Source organism: Rana temporaria, chromosome 1, assembly GCF_905171775.1.
Source record: "Rana temporaria chromosome 1, aRanTem1.1, whole genome shotgun sequence".
Classification (NCBI taxonomy): Eukaryota; Metazoa; Chordata; class Amphibia; order Anura; family Ranidae; genus Rana; species Rana temporaria.
The window spans coordinates 616,327,412-616,345,106 of NC_053489.1; the positions used below are offsets into that span (position 1 = coordinate 616,327,412).

General features: G+C 41.2%; 1 protein-coding gene across 6 annotated transcripts in view; it reads right to left on the reverse strand.

Annotated features, from left to right (window-relative positions):
- The window catches only part of FAM53A (family with sequence similarity 53 member A), a 109,840-nt gene that overhangs the window by 63,546 nt on the left and 28,599 nt on the right, over positions 1 to 17,695 (reverse strand). The window contains exon 2 of one of the 6 annotated variants that reach the window (XM_040335267.1): positions 7,942 to 7,993. The exons of the other annotated variants lie outside the window; for them this stretch is intronic. The gene's annotated coding sequence lies outside the window, so the exon portion shown is untranslated. The remainder of the gene's footprint in view (positions 1 to 7,941; positions 7,994 to 17,695) is intronic. 6 annotated transcript variants of the gene reach the window in all.

Here is a 17,695-nt window from a genome sequence, read left to right on the forward strand (position 1 = left end):
GGCAAAGCAGCATGGGTCACGTTGGATCACTACTGAAACAAATTCTAATGCGACATTCACATTCTCGCTTTGTAGCGCTGAAAATTATTTTAATAAAAAAAAAAAAAAAGAAGAATTGGGCGCCCCATCTAGTTGCTGCCTAGATACCAACTGGCCCTTCTCATGCAAAAACAGAACCAGTGAAGCTCAGAATTGTATAGTCTGCCCAGCTTGCAATAAAACCCCACTGAGATGGGAGAGAGGTGGTGGTGGTGGTGGGGGAGCAGCACGATCTCTCCAGTGCCAGCTTATTAATGAAATATTGGACAATTGGCCTTTTAAACACATCCGAACTATCAAATCAATGAATGATCAAAGTATTCAAACCTGCTTAAACCACTCGAAAAAGTCAACTGGGACGGTTTGTCTCATAAGAGAAGCAACAATCCTAAATTTCCTGGATTGAAGAGCGGTTGAACATGGGAGGTGTAATCCTTGTGAGGGATATTGGTATAGTGGGATGTCGGTCTGGTCCAGACTGGTAACCGTCCCCGGTTCTGTATTGCATATCCCCGCCAGCATCATCTATACCGCGTTGTGGCAAAAGAGATGGGGCAGCAAGCCTCCACAGGTGATGTTTAACACCACTGGTGGATGCCCACCTACCTCTGCCACAGCCCGGGATGTATACATCACATTCCCGTCCCAGGGCATCATACAACACAAGGATGGAACACGCTCACATGGCGCTGATGTGCCGAGGTCAGGCTCCGCCCACCCAACGTGTAGTGGGCGGGGGGAGAGGGAGCTGAGCACATGGCAGCCCTGGTTAAGCGATACCACAATAAACCAGACCCACCTCCCACAGGCTGAATGGGTGAAAGACTGAAAGGGATGGATAAATTCATTGTATACACAGGTTTCTAGAGTAGCTATTAGAGCAAAGTCGAATGATAGTTGGATGGCATTTGTTTAGAACGATAAAGTATAACGAAGCAAGAAAAATCTATTGATAAAAAGTATGGGTTTTTTATTCTATATATGGATGGTAAGTTAATTTGTGGATTAATGAAGCCACCAATACAAGGAGGGGCAGGTCATAAAGGGGAAGCAGGTGTCAACCGCCCATAAGCAAAAAGGCTGAAAAATTAGTATGACCCGTCTCCACCTGAAACTAAACACCAGCATGCCTCTATCCCTGCATATATATGTAGAGAGAAAGGGGTAGGGTTGGGACTTTAAATGAGGCAAGTGGGTGTCTGATACTGTATATGGAATGTAAATAACGAGTATCACATTCCCCAAGGGTAACTCATGATAGTAATATTAGTAAACATGTTTCAATAGTATAATACGGCATTTATGATGTAAAATTACAATCATAAAAAAAAAATAATAATAATAATTCATTTATTAATAAATAATTGATTAGTAACCATGATTTGTGATAAACACAAATCCTTATTTCTATGGTGTTTCAGAGCCAGTAGGCCCTCAATAAGCACTTTAAATATCTCTTGTGCATTTTCTGCAGTTGGGCTCAGCACTGCCAATTAATAATTTCTAACAGCATGAATAATTTTATGGGCATTCCACCAAAATGCTGAACTGCGCACTAAGGCAAACCTTTTTAAGTAGAACTTTACACATTATACAGTAAAACTTTGGATTGTGAGCATAATTCGTTCCGGAAGCATCCCACATAGGACAGTTAGTGTTGGACATGCATTTGGTGGATTGGGGAATTCACATGCAGGGTGAGAAAGGTGAAGTTGTAGCATCAGAACAGAGGTATTTTCAGCCTATTGGCTCCATTCGTTTACCCACTGCTCCGAAAAAAAAAAAAAGGAGGACTCACTTAAGGCAAAGAGCCATGTTTAATAGACACCAGTCAGCAAAAAATCTTTTTCTGATCTGACTTCAGCAAAATGATATCCGATTGGATGCTTTAAGTTCCTGCACAATATCACTGCTCTTTGCACTGCTTTACTGAGCAACCCATAAGTTTAAGGTCAGGACTAAATCCCATGCCAAAAAAATACACTGGACCTCTGACAGCCTATGCCCACAGTTCCCCAAAACTAAAGTGACATTCAAATGGACAAAGAACATCTTTCATGTCACCAAGCCAGGAAAAACGATTTATGCAGACATCATTTCTCTGGATTCCATGGAAAAAGTGATATTATTCTTCGAAAACAGCAGCAGTAATCGTCAAATGCCAATTCTAACATTCACCCCAGGCAGCCGGCTGGGTAGTTAGTACGTCTCTTACATTAGTTTCACAAGGCAAAAATACATTAATTGTAGGTCAGCCAGGGTGAATGTCAACATCCGCCTTTCTATATAAGCACCACACCATATGTGTGCAAGATAAGGTTATTATACATTAATAGACTTATCTACTTTGGTAACTATAGCAGGTTTTGCTGACATGTATGCTTGCTGTAGATTTACACCGGTTGCTGATGTTCTGTATAGATGCTCTTATGCCTTGTACACACGGTCAGACTTTTGACCATGTAAAAGTCCGTCGTGAGTCGACGGAAAGAAAGAGAACAGGTTCTCTAAGGTCCGTCGGACTTCCCACAAAAAAAAGTCAGATGGAGGCTACACACTGCTGGACTTTCCAAGAAAAAATGTCAGACTGGCTTTTTTTTTTCTCGAAAAAGTCCAGCCGTGTGCACGAGGCATTAGAGATAAAAAAAAAAGTAAAGTAGAAAGAGGCTTCCTTGTAAATAGAATATCTTCTAGGTGGACTGGACCTGGTCAGAACTTGATCAGGATTGAACCTGGCCAGTGCAATTAAGTGACCATGAAAAAGAAAAATGAGCTGTCGCAGAACTAGAACGCAAGAAGAATTCCCATCACTTTTAGAGATTACTTTCTGTTCTCTGGAACAGGAGGTGAAGGAAAATTTCCCCAATGGAGCACATACACAGAATAAACTGGCAGGCGTTTTACCCCCTCCCTACGCTATTCAAAATGTGGCTATACATATACCTTAAAAAAATTAAACTACCCAGGAAGCCTTAGTGTATACAGACACAAACATCAGGAACACACACCTGCAAAAAGAACAGTATGACACAACTTGGGCATAAATTAAGCCACACAATGACAGAAAGGAGAGCTCTGTTACAGAAAATGACCTGAAAAAATTACTTTACGAAGGGCCCACGTGGCAAGTATGCGAAGGTAACAGAGCAAAATCTCTAAAGCCCCTTTTACACTCGGGCGTTTTTCGGGAGTTTTTCAGGCGCTTTGGAGTTGAAAAAAAGCCTGTAAAGCACCTGAAAGAAGCCTCATCTGCAATCCCAATGTGAAAGCCGATTGCTTTCAGAGCCCTTTCACACTACCAGCGCCCGAAAAATGCTGGTAAAGCCCAGCCAAGACCCCTTTTACACTGGGGAGTTTAAAAAAAGCTCCCTCAACGTGAAGGGGGCTTTAAGAGCGGTGTATTCACCGCTCCTAAAGCGCTGCAAAGAAGCTGCTTGCAGGACTTTTTTTGACGCTCTGCCAGCGCAGCGCCTCAGTGTGAAAGCACTCGGCCTTTCGCATTGGGAGATGCAGCTTCTTTCAGTCGCTTTACAGGCGCTTTTTGTAACGCTAAAGCGCCTGAAAAACGCCCCAGTGTTAAAAGGGGTCTAAATAAATCCAATAGCCTCCATTAAGGTAAACCATTTAGCCACTGTAAATGTTTAAATGCAGACGTCCAGAAGATACACAGAGGGTTCTAGCAATAGGAGCGACGTCTGTATGCACATTTGGGAGGAAAGTCCATGTTAAGAAGAAATACCATTGCATGCCTCTCTGAAATTTGTTTTTTAAACCACCCACCAACCATCTGCTGTATATCTGTCCAATGACCATGACCTTTATTAATAACTGGGACACTCTATGAACAGACGATTTGTGGGGAGGTAGGGGGTTAGTTACTTGGTTCTGCTCCTAGGCAAAACTTCTACTTTTTAAATGTTGGCTTAGCAGTCCTGGCTTTTACACTAAGCCCAAGAAAGCTCCAAAAACATAATATTCTGCGTTTGCACTAAGCCCAAGAAAGCTCCAAAAACATAATATTCTGCGTTTGCACTAAACCCAAGAAAGCTCCAAAAACATAATATTCTGCAATTGCACTAAACCTAAGAAAGCTCCAAAAACATAATATTCTGCGTTTGCACTAAACCCAAGAAAGCTCCACAAAACATTATGCAAATAAAAAATTAAAATCAATTTACTCATAATTGGCTATTCCATGCACATTCTGGAGGAAAACTCTCACAAACTTGAGCCTGACGCAAGCAGCTTGCCCACAACACATTTGCACAGCTGCAATCCGCCCACCCCTTCCTGTATGGCGAACTTGGTCTTGCAGACAAAAAAAAAAAAAAACACAGAGTACTGCTTCAACCCTCAGGGTCCCCAATTCAGGGTTTTCTTGGACTCTCCCCACTTTAACATTGCTTCAAAGCCCTGGCTGCTCGGATAACCATCCTATATCTTGACACATCAAAATTTACTTTTATGCAAAGATTGGAAATTAACATGGCTTCACACTGCACCACCGTGCTATGGGTAACCTGCACTTTACCATAGACTTCCATTATGTCCCATGGCTTGGGTGTGCTTTCTGAAAGCGCACCAAAACCATGGGACATACCGGTAATTGAAGTCTATAGGAAAGCACAGCTATCCTGCACAAAAACTGTGGGTTAGCTGCCCTTTAGCCAAAACCCGGCAGTGTGAAGCCGCCATAAGCAAGTTTACATTTTATTAACAAAGCCGTAGAAACAAACTAAAGATAGTCATAGAAGCTACTCGGCAGCCATTCTGTTCTTCAAGGACCTATAAATCTCCATGTACACATTTATCTAGGGATGGTAAAGTTTGCCGGTTATACTGCTGACATAACTTAACCGTATTAGAAGTTTTATTGCAGTAAACTATACTGCAGCTTCTTATGAGGAAAAGATACAATTTCAGATGAACATTACGCCAAGATATCACATAAGAGGTTATCTCTACCGACCTTCACCCACTTAAGCAATTTTATATAACCATCTCACAGCACAATAATTAAAGTCTAGTGGATATAGAACAAAAGATTACTTTAATTTTCTTGTAACACACAAACTTAACAACAGCAGCTGAGGGAAAACTAAACCCAAGAACAAAAATAAGATATTGCAGCTTGCAGTTTTTAGATGTGCCAGCTGCATTAATTTTTGTTTTGTTTTAAAAAATTAAGCAAATTTTCAGCAACTACAGAAAAGCAGTGTCCTCACTTCCTGTGAGCTGCAAAGAAAAATACCTTCCTTCCTAGCCATCTTCTGTAATCTACCAATGGTGATTAATAAATGGCACCTCCTTAATGGAATTTTTAAGACAATTCAATAAAAACTAATTAATGATAAAAAGAGTATTTTTATTTCCGCATTAAAAAAATTTGTATTATAAAAAAAAAAAATATGAAGTTGATGGTGGAACTGCAAGTAGCTGGGGAATACCACTTCAACATATTCTAATGTTTTCATATGATGAATACCATTATGCTCAATGTGATGGAATCTTCCTGTATTTGTATACAAATTGTTTATTGTTTTTTATAATACAAAATCTTTTTTTTTTTCTTTAAATGAGGAAATAAAAACGTGTTTTTTTTTATCAGTGATTCGTTATTATTGAATTGCCTAAAAATCCCATTAAGTAGGGACCTTAATGACCAATGGAAATTAAACACAGCCATAGGAGTCTTTCTGTAATCTACCAATTGCACTGCATTCCATGTAATGGAGTTGAAGAGGTACAAGCTTGAAGCCCATATTAGAAGAGCAGCCTAAAAAGGTGACAACCATGGCTCCCTCCATACATACAGTAGAGGAGGATTTTTTTAAATTTACCTATTCAGTACAGTTTTTTTTTTTTAAAAGAGTTTTCCAGTAAACCAAGGTTTTCAGATTATTCCCTACAAATTGTTGACTGGCCCATACAAACGATTTTCAGCCAGCCATTTTGTGTCCACTCAAGAGAACCTTTATACCCCAAAACACCCTTGTGTGGGTCTCAACACCACCTCTTTATCCCACTGTCCAATGCGTGCTTCCCAATTGGCTGCTATATGTTATAGGTTAGGTAGAAGGAAAAGCATGGTAAAACCTCCAAATTGGAGCAGAAGTCAAGTCCCATATCAACAGGGGGTTTAGGGGGACTTCTCGGGGACACCCACCACTGAATGAAAATTCTAGGTTTTAAGGTCTAGGTATTAAAACTATTATAATACCAAAATAGTTTTACCTGTTAAATACTTATTTTCCTCTTCAGCTAGCTTTGAGAGTGACACTCCACTCTCAGAATAAGGGGTTACCTGAAGTCTATCGGATGCTTTCTTGCCACATAACTGGCCTTAAATCATGACGCTCTGTAAACTACAGGTCACGATTACCACAAGCCACACTGGTCTTTTCAAATCAGCCTGCCAGGTTTCCAACTATTTAGAGGCGCACCTATCCAGGTAGAACAACGCACCACCCACTTGATCTAGGACCTTGTTTCAGATATGTGATAGTCAATATTTATCCAATTTCTGCAAATTAAGCTTGGATCTGCTCATCCGATAACCCTTGTGAGTAGGAGTGGGCATTGAAGGATTTGGTTGTGTTCTACACTGACCTGGCAGACTATTTGTTACCAGTATCCCATACATCTATTACACAGTATACTTTAGAGGATCCAAGGCCCTGATGAAGCGGGGTAGCCCTCTTTCAAATCAAGGCCCACCAGCTGTTGTGGAACTACACATCCCATTGTAAAACTCTGACATTCAAAAACAAGACTAGGCGTGATGGTAATTTTAGTTCCTGAACTGGAGGGCCATAGTTTAGAGACCCCCTGACCTATAATGTACATTCAAAGTCCCATTTAGCTCCATGTTTTTTGCATATGTAAACTACAGAGGAAAAATGAGCTCACAGCCATGATAGAGAGCAAATGTCAAACTTTAAGTGACCTATGAACCCTGAAAATTAAGTTGTTGTGTTAAGCTAAGCAAATTTTGGCCAATTCCTGTGAATCAGCTGAAATTCAAGCCATGGGTGGCCATGCTGATGCCACCTGGCTCACCAAATTTTGACTTAAAAACTGAATGGAGTATCAAACAGAAATTGCCAATTGTTAAGTCAGTAGACTTAGAATCTTAAAGCAGGATATTCAGATTACCTTGCAAGACCCTTAGATTGATTGTCTTTAAATTAAGATTGTTTCAGGAAAATGGCAGCTCCATTTAAGCATCTCTATGTGCAAGAGCTATGCGGAGACCATCTGGCAATTTTAAATGCCTAATGGAAATTAGTACCACAATGTAAATCTTGACACCTGTAGAGTCCACTGATCTATGCACTAGAGAAAACCGAAGAGAGTGGCTTTTCCCACAGTAACTCAACGTTATACGACTTTTCCCAGGCAATGAATGTGGAACCTGAATGGCTGCTATATACGCTTTCATAAATCAACCAGAGAAGTGCATTTAAATAGATATTAAAAAAAAAACATCTCCTACCTCAGACAAGCCCGATACACTCAGCCTTATTGTATGGCTGACCACATCCACAGTGCAACACTGCGGCATTCTGCAAACATAATACTAAGGATGAGCTCCGGCGTGTTCGCACAGTCCACGTGCAGAGCCCGCCAGGAAGTCGACACCGTGCTGCGCTAATCACAGGCAGGGAGACATTGTCCCGATGCTCGGCTGCAGAGATCGGGAAATGTCTCCCTACCTGTGATTAGAGTGGTGCCGACTTCCTGGTGGGCTCTGCACGTGGACTGTGCGAGCACGCCGGAGCTCATCCTTACATAATACAAAGAAAAATACCAGATACCCTTCAATCTGTGCTTTTACTGTTGCAAATTGTCCGATTAGAGCTGTTAAAATTACAACACCGTCATAAACTGAAAGGGTTTTACCTGCTGCACCCTTCACTTTCCTTCAATATTGACACACAGAAGTCCTCAGCACCTGCAGGTTTAATACACATAGCTATTATGCAAAAATCCTACAAATTTCAGTTCATGAGATTTGCATTACCCATTCACGCATCATAAATACAACTACAAGCCATATTTTTCAGCTAGGGATCTGTGTGCACAAATGCAAACTAAACACAGTGATAAATTACTGGTCAAATTAGTCCGAAAGGGTGAAACTCAGACAAGTCTGCTTCACCATCAGTGACCAGTTTCCTTCTTTCTTTTGCTTGCCATGATATTCAAGAAGGGAAGGGTTAGGCCAGTGTTTCTCAACTCCAGTTCTCAGGTTCTCTTGTTTTCAGGATTTCCCTCAGATGAAATGGCTGTGGCAATTACTAAGGCAGTGAAATTGATCAAATAACCTGTGCAAAATAATGAAAAGTCTGAAAACATGACCCATTGGGGCACCTTGAGCACTGGAGTTGAGAAACACTGGGTTAGATCTTCTCAAGCTTTTTCAGTCTCTAGGGCGCTTAAAGTGGAGTTTCACCCAAAATTGGAACTTACACTTTAAGGACTCCTCACCCCCCAATATGCCATATTTGGCATGTCATTTATTTTGGGGGGGGGGGCGGTATCTAGTTTGAACAGGTACCCAGCTCCTACTTCTGCTCGCGCCACCTAGGCTACTCAAGCTTAAGTTCTCCTCTCCCCTTCCCTCCCTGCAATCTTTTGGTGGCATTTGATCACCTCTGCAGTTTTAATTTTTTGCACTACAAACAAAAAAATTTAGCATTTCCTACATATTTTTGGTAAAAATAAATTGCAATAAGCGTATATTGATTGGTTTGCGCAAAAGTTTTAGAGTCTACAAAATAGGGGATAGATTTATGGTATTTTTATAAAAAAATTTACTAGCAATGGCTGCGATTTAACTGTGGGGGGTGGGACTGACTGGAGGAGGAAAGAGATCGCTGTTCCTAATCACTAGGAACAGCAGATCCGTCTCTCCTCACCCTGTCAGAACAGGGGTCTGTCTGTTTACATTGACAGATCCTCTATCTGGCTCTCTGTGGAGCGATCGTGGGTGGCTGGTCGTCGCACCGTGGGCGCGTGTCCCCTACCGCTCTTAAATTACCAACGTGCACCTACGGAGATTCGCCCAGGAGAACAAACCTATCGCAGTAGGACGATGATGGCTAGTCTTAAAGCGGTTAACCACTCTGTCCCGGTGACCCATTGCCACTGAAAAAGAAAATAAGGTGAAATACAATTTTTTTTAGAGTTGTCCCGGAACAAGAGGTGAGGAGAAATCATCCATTGTAGACACTTGATCCAGGGAAACATTCTAGGATTCTCCCAATTTCTTGCTGGATCTCTGGGACAGGAGTGAAGGGAAATGTCCTCAAATGGTACATAGACATCCCGCCTGTAGGGGTTGATTTACTTAAACTGGAGACTGCAAAATCTGGTGCAGCTCTGCACAGAAACCAATCAGCTTCCAGATTTTTTGTCCAAGCTTAAGTTAGAAGCCGATTGGCTACCATGCACCATCACACCACATTTTTTCGCACCAGACCTTTCATAAGGATCTAGAAAGAGTACAAATTTTATAAAAAGTAATAAAAATGTGGAGAAAGTGAAAAACTGGACTCTCGTCTATCATCCAATGAGATATTTTGTATTCATGTTCTAATGCTAGAAAAAAAATATAGCAACTCCTATTTTCTATGGGCTACAGAGGCCTTTGTCTGCACCCAAGAAGCAATATATAAATAAAAAAAAAATAGTGAGGGCCAGACATCAAATATAAGAACATATTGTAGGAGTGTGACGGAGAGGAACACCTATTCTGGTCAATTCTTTTTCTCCCACTCATATCTTTACTTGGCAACGCCACACACATTTGCTAGGTGCATGGCTTACGTGACAGGAAGAATGAGGTTTACATTAGTTAGCTGATATCAGTCACTACACCAGAGAGATTACCAGAGATTGCATCACTGCCATCCATAAACTCACCAGCCAGGAATAGGAGGACAAACAACAGAGGGTATGTGAATCTCAAAAGGCAGAATCTATAATGTCGATCCTCCTTTGGTTCTCTTAACCTGCTCTAACAAAGACCGTATTTGCAGTTTTGGTTGTGAACAGAAACCTACAGTCATATATAACAAAGATCTATCCAAAAAAGAAAAAAAAGAACCACAAATATCACTTTATGGACACATACATTTAGACCCCTTTCACACTGAAGCGTTTTTACAGCGTTTTAGCGTTAAAAATATCGCTATTAAAACGCTCATAAACCCGCTCTCCATGCATCTCAATGGACCCTTTCACACTTAGTTCTGCAAGCAGCATCTTTGGACCAGCTTTTGGGCGCTGAAAAAAAATTCTCCAAAAACGCCCCTCTCCATTGTAATGAATTGAAAGCGCTGTAAAAACGCCTCACCCTTTCACACTGAGGCGTTGCACTGGCGGGGCGTTGAGAAAAGTCTTGCAAGCAGCATCTTTGGAGCAGCTTTTGGGCACTGAAAAAACGCTACAAAAACGCCCCTCTCCATTGAAATGATTTGAAAGCACTGTAAAAACGCCTTACCCTTTCACACTGAGGCACTGCAAAAACACCCTAAAAACGTTAGGGTCTTAGCAGTGCTTTACCAGCACATAGGGATTGCAGATGAGGCTTTGCTCGAATAACGCTCAAATAAAGCTCGCATAACGCTCAAAAAACTCCCCAGAGTGAAAGGGGCCTTAAAGTTCAACTGTTTGAACGAGAATTAAGGGGGTTGCCATTCCTGGTCGTGTCTGCCTCCATTACCGTGGAGTCAAAGATTCAAAATGAGCAGGAACCCTACTTTGACTCACATGTATAGGGCCTTACTAATCATGACCCAAGCATAACTGGGACTTTTCTTTTACTTGTTATATTATTTTTCCATCAAGTTAGGAGACAAAGTCAGGTACCATATATACTCGAGTATAAGCCACGTTTTCAGCACTTTTTTTTTTGTCCTGAAAATGCCCGCCTCGGCTTATACGCGAGTCACCTTTTTGCGCCTGATCTCCGGGACTTTGGGGACCCGGTAGCAGCTGGCCGTAGGTCCCCTGGACCCCAATCTTGGCACAAATATAGCCCCACTTCCGAGGGACATACAGCCAGGGAGCACCGATTTTTTAAAGTCAGGCACCCCTTCCATAGACTCCCATGTTAAACTGTCATTTCTCTGGTAACTTTGGGGACCCGTTACCGGACGGTCATAGGTCCCCTGGACCCGAAACTTGGCACACATGTAGCCCCAGTTCTCCTCTACAAGTTTGCTGTCTGGGAGACCTACGGCCGGGGAGCATTATTTTAAAGCCGGGCACCCCTTCTATATACTCCCATGTATAACGTAAGTCTAGTCATGGGCACAGTGAGGCATGGGCACAGTGAGGCATGCAGATGGACACCCTAGGCTTATACTCGAATCAATACGTTTCCCAGTTTTTTGTGGTAAAATTAGGTGCCTCGGCTTATACTCGGGTCGGCTTATACTCGAGTATATACGGTATGTTCATGCAGGACCACTAAAGATTGGCAAGACAGTTTGCTGGCCAGACAAAAATAAAAACAGCACTTAACTATATAATACTAGGTAGAGCTCAAACTTCAAAATTTCAAGACTGAAGCCAGTCAACCTTTTAAAAGGGCTGTGGTAAAACATGGCAAAGTAGTAAGGGCAGCCCATACTACGGCAAAAAAACAGTATGATTTCAGCTGTCATGGTTACATAATTCTTTCAAGGCCATCTCAGGCCATAAAAGAGCATCAAGGTCAAGAAACTCCGACATCTCCAGATGATCTTCATCTGTAAAAGCAGAAAAATGCAAGGAAGTCTGTTCCAAACAGACCACATTTCTAAATACATTTTGCAGATGAGCAAAGGAAGTCTGCACAGGAACGATCGTGGCACGGAAATTGTACTCTCTGCTTTTCTTAGTTAAGAAACAGCTGAGCTGATGACACTTGTCAGTTCAGGTCAGTCTGTGGCAGAGCCAAGTCCCCTAACCCAGTAACGGCTTTCTCAAATGTGTCAAATTGGACAATAATGTTTTTTCTACTGTTGAGTTCTATTTATAATGGCTGGTGAAAACAGAAGAAACATAAAAAAAAGGGCAAAAAAATAAAAAAAAGCCTTTCTAGATTCACTTTACTGGTAGATGTTTTCCTCAGGTTTTGTGTATGCCAATCAATATTTTTTTTTTTTGCAAAAAAAAAAAAACAGAAAATATCAAAATCTAAAATCAGATTGTTAAATCATTTTAATCAGACAAAAAGCAAACATTAGCACAGAGAGGGCACCCGAAAGAGCATATTATATAGTTCACACTACAGATACAGCGTATGCTCAATAAATTCACTCTTAGTTCAATATGTTTATTTTATTTTTTTAATAGATAAAAGTTACAACCATAGGCAATTTGCGTATTGATAAATATATCAATTGTATAATACAATATAATATGTACGGTAATTTTTCAATTTCATTGTCATTCTCGTTTCAGAAGGCTGCTTGTGCAATGCCATATTCCATGTAATTTTACAATGAAAACTCTTTTGAAACCATTCTGGAGAGACCACTTTGGCCTCTTCTATTCTCTAATTAAAGCGGAGTTCCGGCCACAATTTCACTTTTTAAATATAAATACCCCTGTAATACACAAGCTTAATGTATTCTAGTAAAGTTAGTCTGTAAACTAAGGTCCGTTTTGTTAGGTTGTTACAGCATTTAGACACTTTATAAAATAGAAATTGACTGGGGCCATCTTAAATGTGGGCATCATGAAGCCAGACTGTATGACTTCCTGGATTTCAGCCTTGCACATGCTCAGTGCTGCACAAGCAGTGTCAGATCAGGTTTCAGCATCTGTGCTGTCCAAGTCACATGATTCTTTGAGACTGGGGAGTGCACAGACTGCTGGAAAGTTACACCCACTACATTCCCAGGAGTCTGTGCGGTGTAGGTTAGGAAGCATTAAGCACCTAGGTGCATGAAGTGGGAAGATTAACTATTCTGCCTATATGGGTGGAACTCCACTTTAAGGCAACATAGGCAAGAAGAAAAAAAAGGAAGGAGATGTCCAATGAGGGGGGCTAGCCTGGTGGAATAAAAAAGTAAAGAAGGCGATAAAGATAAAAATACTATCCAAAAAAGGAAGAGGAAGACGAAAGGGGCCCGCCTTCACCGACAAAGAATATTGAATCCACAAGTCCCAATTATTATTACATTGGTTAAGGCTCCCTTCACACCTACTGTAGGAGATTTGAATCGCGGGTGGAAACACTACAACTCTGCCTGCGATTCCAGAATCGTGCCAAAAGGGGGGACGCATTGGCGATGCCATTACTTGTTAATGGCACCCCAATCACGGTGCAATGTTGCCACGGCAAAAATCACACTGCGATTGGTGTGCCATTAATTAGTAATGGCATCTTAAATGAATCCGGCATTTTGCCACAATTCTGGAAGGTGTGAATGGAGCCTTAGTGAGTTGTGAAGCATACAATAAATACATACAATTTTGCATGCTCTTCTTCTGGACTACAATAACACTTGCCCTCATATATATGGCTATATATATATATTTCCATTTTGCTCAACTGCAAAGATTTTTCATTCTTGGGCTGCTAGAATCCAAATCTTTTCAACTACCTTCGGGTTGTTTTAAGTGAAGAGGATTTAGAAACGGTCAGGTTTTTTTTGCCACCTTTGTTCTCAGTCCCTTTTGGAGACATTTCTGTTCACCCCCTGCCACTGTGGATCTATGATTAAGCACTAATTTAGAGTGCGAAACGCATCAACTGTTTTACTCCTGTGTAGTGTGCTGTGACTTGTAGTGCATTTTTCCTTTTTTTAAATAAAGACAACCATCAAGGTTTTTTGGAGTGCGGCTGTCCATATTTTCTTTTTCCATTTACTGTGGAGGAAGAAGACCAAATTTTTCAATGGGGAGAGGGACATTAACTTTACATTTTTTGGATAGAATGAGGACAGTATAAAACAGCCTCTAACATTCTATAAAAACCCTTGAAATACAATTTTCAGATCTCAGGGTATCTGATAAAACCATTTTACCAGGGGGTCAGAGGGGAAAATGCTCCTTACACTGGTGATCGGCTAGATAAATGCTCCTCATGCCGCTGTTTAGAACGCCACTGTTACAGATAGCTAAAATGATATTTGGGGTCATGCTGATGACTTTGCAAAGTGGCACAGGCACCATCAAGTTGGAAGTCAACCAGCCACAGCCCAAGGAACCACTAGCAGGAACCTAGGCTTCAACAGAACCCCGGTTGAGAAGGTCTCGTTTAGAACCAGTCCGATTTTTGTTACTGTGAGGAATTTAATTTCACTTCCTATGTGATCACCAGGACAGAAAGTAAGAAAAAAAAGTTCCCCAATAGGGATTCTGCGATAAAAACCTGAGAAAAAAGTTCTAACTCTTTCAAAGACTATTCAAAAATTTTGGAGTTCCACTTTAACCGATCTGACTACCACCAATGGTTACTATGAGCTACATTAACAGAGGAACTCTGTTCACAGCGTCTCCCCGCAGGCACGCTGACTAACCCCCAGCCAGAACAGCTCGGATGATGGGGGCAAGCTTACTGAGAAGGAACAGGAAGTGAGAAATTCAGACAAAGAAAAAAACATTTAGAAGGGAAAATCGAAGGAAAATGTAAGTGAACCAACAATGCACTAGCTTAAAAGGAACCCATTTAGAAAATAAAAAACAAACCTTGACAACCCCTTTAATCAAAGTGTCTATGACCACCAATAGACTTTAGGGATTTAAAAGAAACAAAGTGCAACCAGTGTGTTTAGAACGCACATCCAATATTTTAAAAGAAAGGTGTAAACCCTGAAGGCCCAACAGCTTAAAGAAGAATGCTCGGAGCCATTTTCCCATGAGTAAAAACAGAACTGAAAATTACCCTGCCCTACATTATATTACACCCCCTCAAAGTTCAACTGCAACGACAATGAACTATTACACCCTGCAGTAAAGATTACTGAATAACACTGTGGCAGTTGAATTTCGGTACGTTCTGACAGCCGCTGTTACCTGTGCAGATGTTTGGCTGACAAGGGTAAACACATCTAACAGATGGAAGATTACAGTTTACACTTTGGAGGCCATCATCCGTTTGAAAGCTGGCAGACTCTGAAGGCTCCAAAAAATTCTTACACTATTTTACATAATGGATAAAAAATAAAAAAAAAGAAGTTTAGCCTTCCTTTTTAAGTGGTCATAATGTGGACGGGTTAGGACCTCTGTTTTCTTTTAATTAAAAAATAAATAAAACATAACGCTTAATAAGCATTACAATTTGAAATGCAGGCAACACATTCATGTCTAAATACCTGTATTAAAGCGGAGTTCCAACCACAATTAGCATTTTTTAAATGTATGTCCTTTCATCCTGCGTTTTTATAATATAAATCTGGTCACTTACTATTTTACAATCCGCTGCCGATCTGCATAGATATTCAAAAAAGATAGTTTATAAAACTATATCTACACCGTTGTCATTTTGCTTGTGGGCATTGTGAAGCCTACAGGCACTTACTTCCTGGAAGTCTTGGATGGGGAGTGATAATTGGACTGCGCACTGCATCCTGGGAAATGATGACACACATTTCCCAGGAGCATTAGAGGGAGATGATGTCAGAATCCTAGGTGATTTCAAAGGCAGATTTCGTGGGACCGCCTAGCAACAGGCATTTCCAGATGAGTAAAAAAAAATGTTTCTTTTTTTTTTCTTTTTTAGTCGTAAGCTACAGTTTAAAGCAAAATAGTTTTTTTGATGGAACCTCCACTTTAATTTCTCCAATGAAATTCTGGAAGAAAATACCTTTGCTTTATAGTCTCTTAGCTACTCCCCTGATGGAAGTCTGATTTGTAGGTTCTGAGCGTAGGAAGATCTCAGTTGCCATCACCCTCTTCACTGAGAACCTACGGGGGTTTGGGTGGAGAGGGCACGTTGGCTAAAGGGATTCCTTTTCTCTAACCCCCCCAGTGTATTTGTTTGTTTCTAGGACACAGGCAGCACTTGTCCCATAGCCTTCTTGGTTGCTAGGAAGTAGGCAGCCCCTGCTGCCTAACGACCTTGGTTGCCAGGACATGGGCAGCTGCCAGTACCCTGGTTTCCAATGGCCATCTACATCCTAGTGTAGAATAAAAAGGCAGAGGCGGTATAACCGACAACCCCTCATCCCTGCATACCTAGTGATGACACTTATCTTGGGGAAGCACCTGGTTAGTGAGACAAGCATAGTTATTTGTCTCTTTGGCAGATAATTGGTTGGGTGGGAGGTGGGGGCCCACTGTCAACAGTGCCATCTCCGCAATGAGAAAAGTGAGCAAGGCAGTACAAAGTGTTGCCCAAGGGACAGGAGCAAAGAAACGTGTAGTAAGACTTCTCTGAGTGCAGGAGATGTCAACACTTCCCATCACAGCTCAGAAAATAGATTCTACACTCAAATGATTTTCTCTTAGCAGGCTGTGTGCATATTTTAAAGTCTGTGAGCTATTAAAGCACACTAAGCCCAGAAGACAGAAACATTTGAGGCAGCAGTCTAGAATTTTACGCATTGAAAACAATCCCCCACAGGTATTTTCAACCATGTTAAGAATGTGTTGTTATTTTTCAATGTAAAATGCTGTTCAGTGTCATCCCCCAAGGAAAGTTCTCTCTCCATTTATCATGTATGACATCGTACATTAATAATCAGGTATTGTGATAGAAGAGATATTTCATACTTTATATGACTGAAGTGTAGAGGGCTTGGGGCTACCTGCATCACTACAAAAAGCAGCCTCGTTAGTTAAAGTGTTTCAACAGAACAGTGTTTTTAATACCCATAGAAACCAGCTTCTTGGGTCCAATATTTAGAGAAAAAAAAGGACAAGTGAAACCTGACTGGTTAGTAATAAAGGGAATAGACGGAAAATGTGTAACATTGTCCCAGAAAGCAGCCTCTTCCACCAACGTGCCCTAGAAACTCAAAAGGGAAAGCTAATTTCTTGAAGGGACAACACTGTCTCAGTTTCAAGGTCTCTTTAGTACCCTATGAGAAAAAAAAACTTTGTAAATGACCAGGATGGGAAAAAAACAAACCTCCCACGCACAAGGCTGGACAAATCCAAAGAGCCAGGTAGCCACTGTTCTTTAAAAACTACAGTTGACGCCTAATTTTTGAGGCTCCCTTTAGTTTTTAATGATGCAGACTCATGGATTAACCAGACTGGTTCCTAAATTCCAATTTAATTTGTCCTTCCCAGCTTCCATACCTGCATTGGTCCTTCAACTTGATGGACGTCCTGATAGACCAAGGGAGAGCCTCAACCTTTCAGTTCAGGTTGGAAAATGCCTAAACGTGGAGGCCAACTTTTGTGGGGCCATACCTGTATTGGTCCATCAACTTGATGGACGTCCTGATAGACCAATTGAGATCCTCAATATTTCAGTTCAAGCTGGAAAATGCCTAAATGAGGTGGCTAATTTTGTGGGGCCATACCTGTATTGGTCCATCAACTTGATGGACGTCCTGATAGACCAAGGGAGAGCCTCAACCTTTCAGTTCAGGTTGGAAAATACCTAAACGTGGAGGCCAACTTTTGTGGGGCCATACCTGTATTGGTCCATCAACTTGATGGACGTCCTGATAGACCAATTGAGATCCTCAAGTTTTCAGTTCAA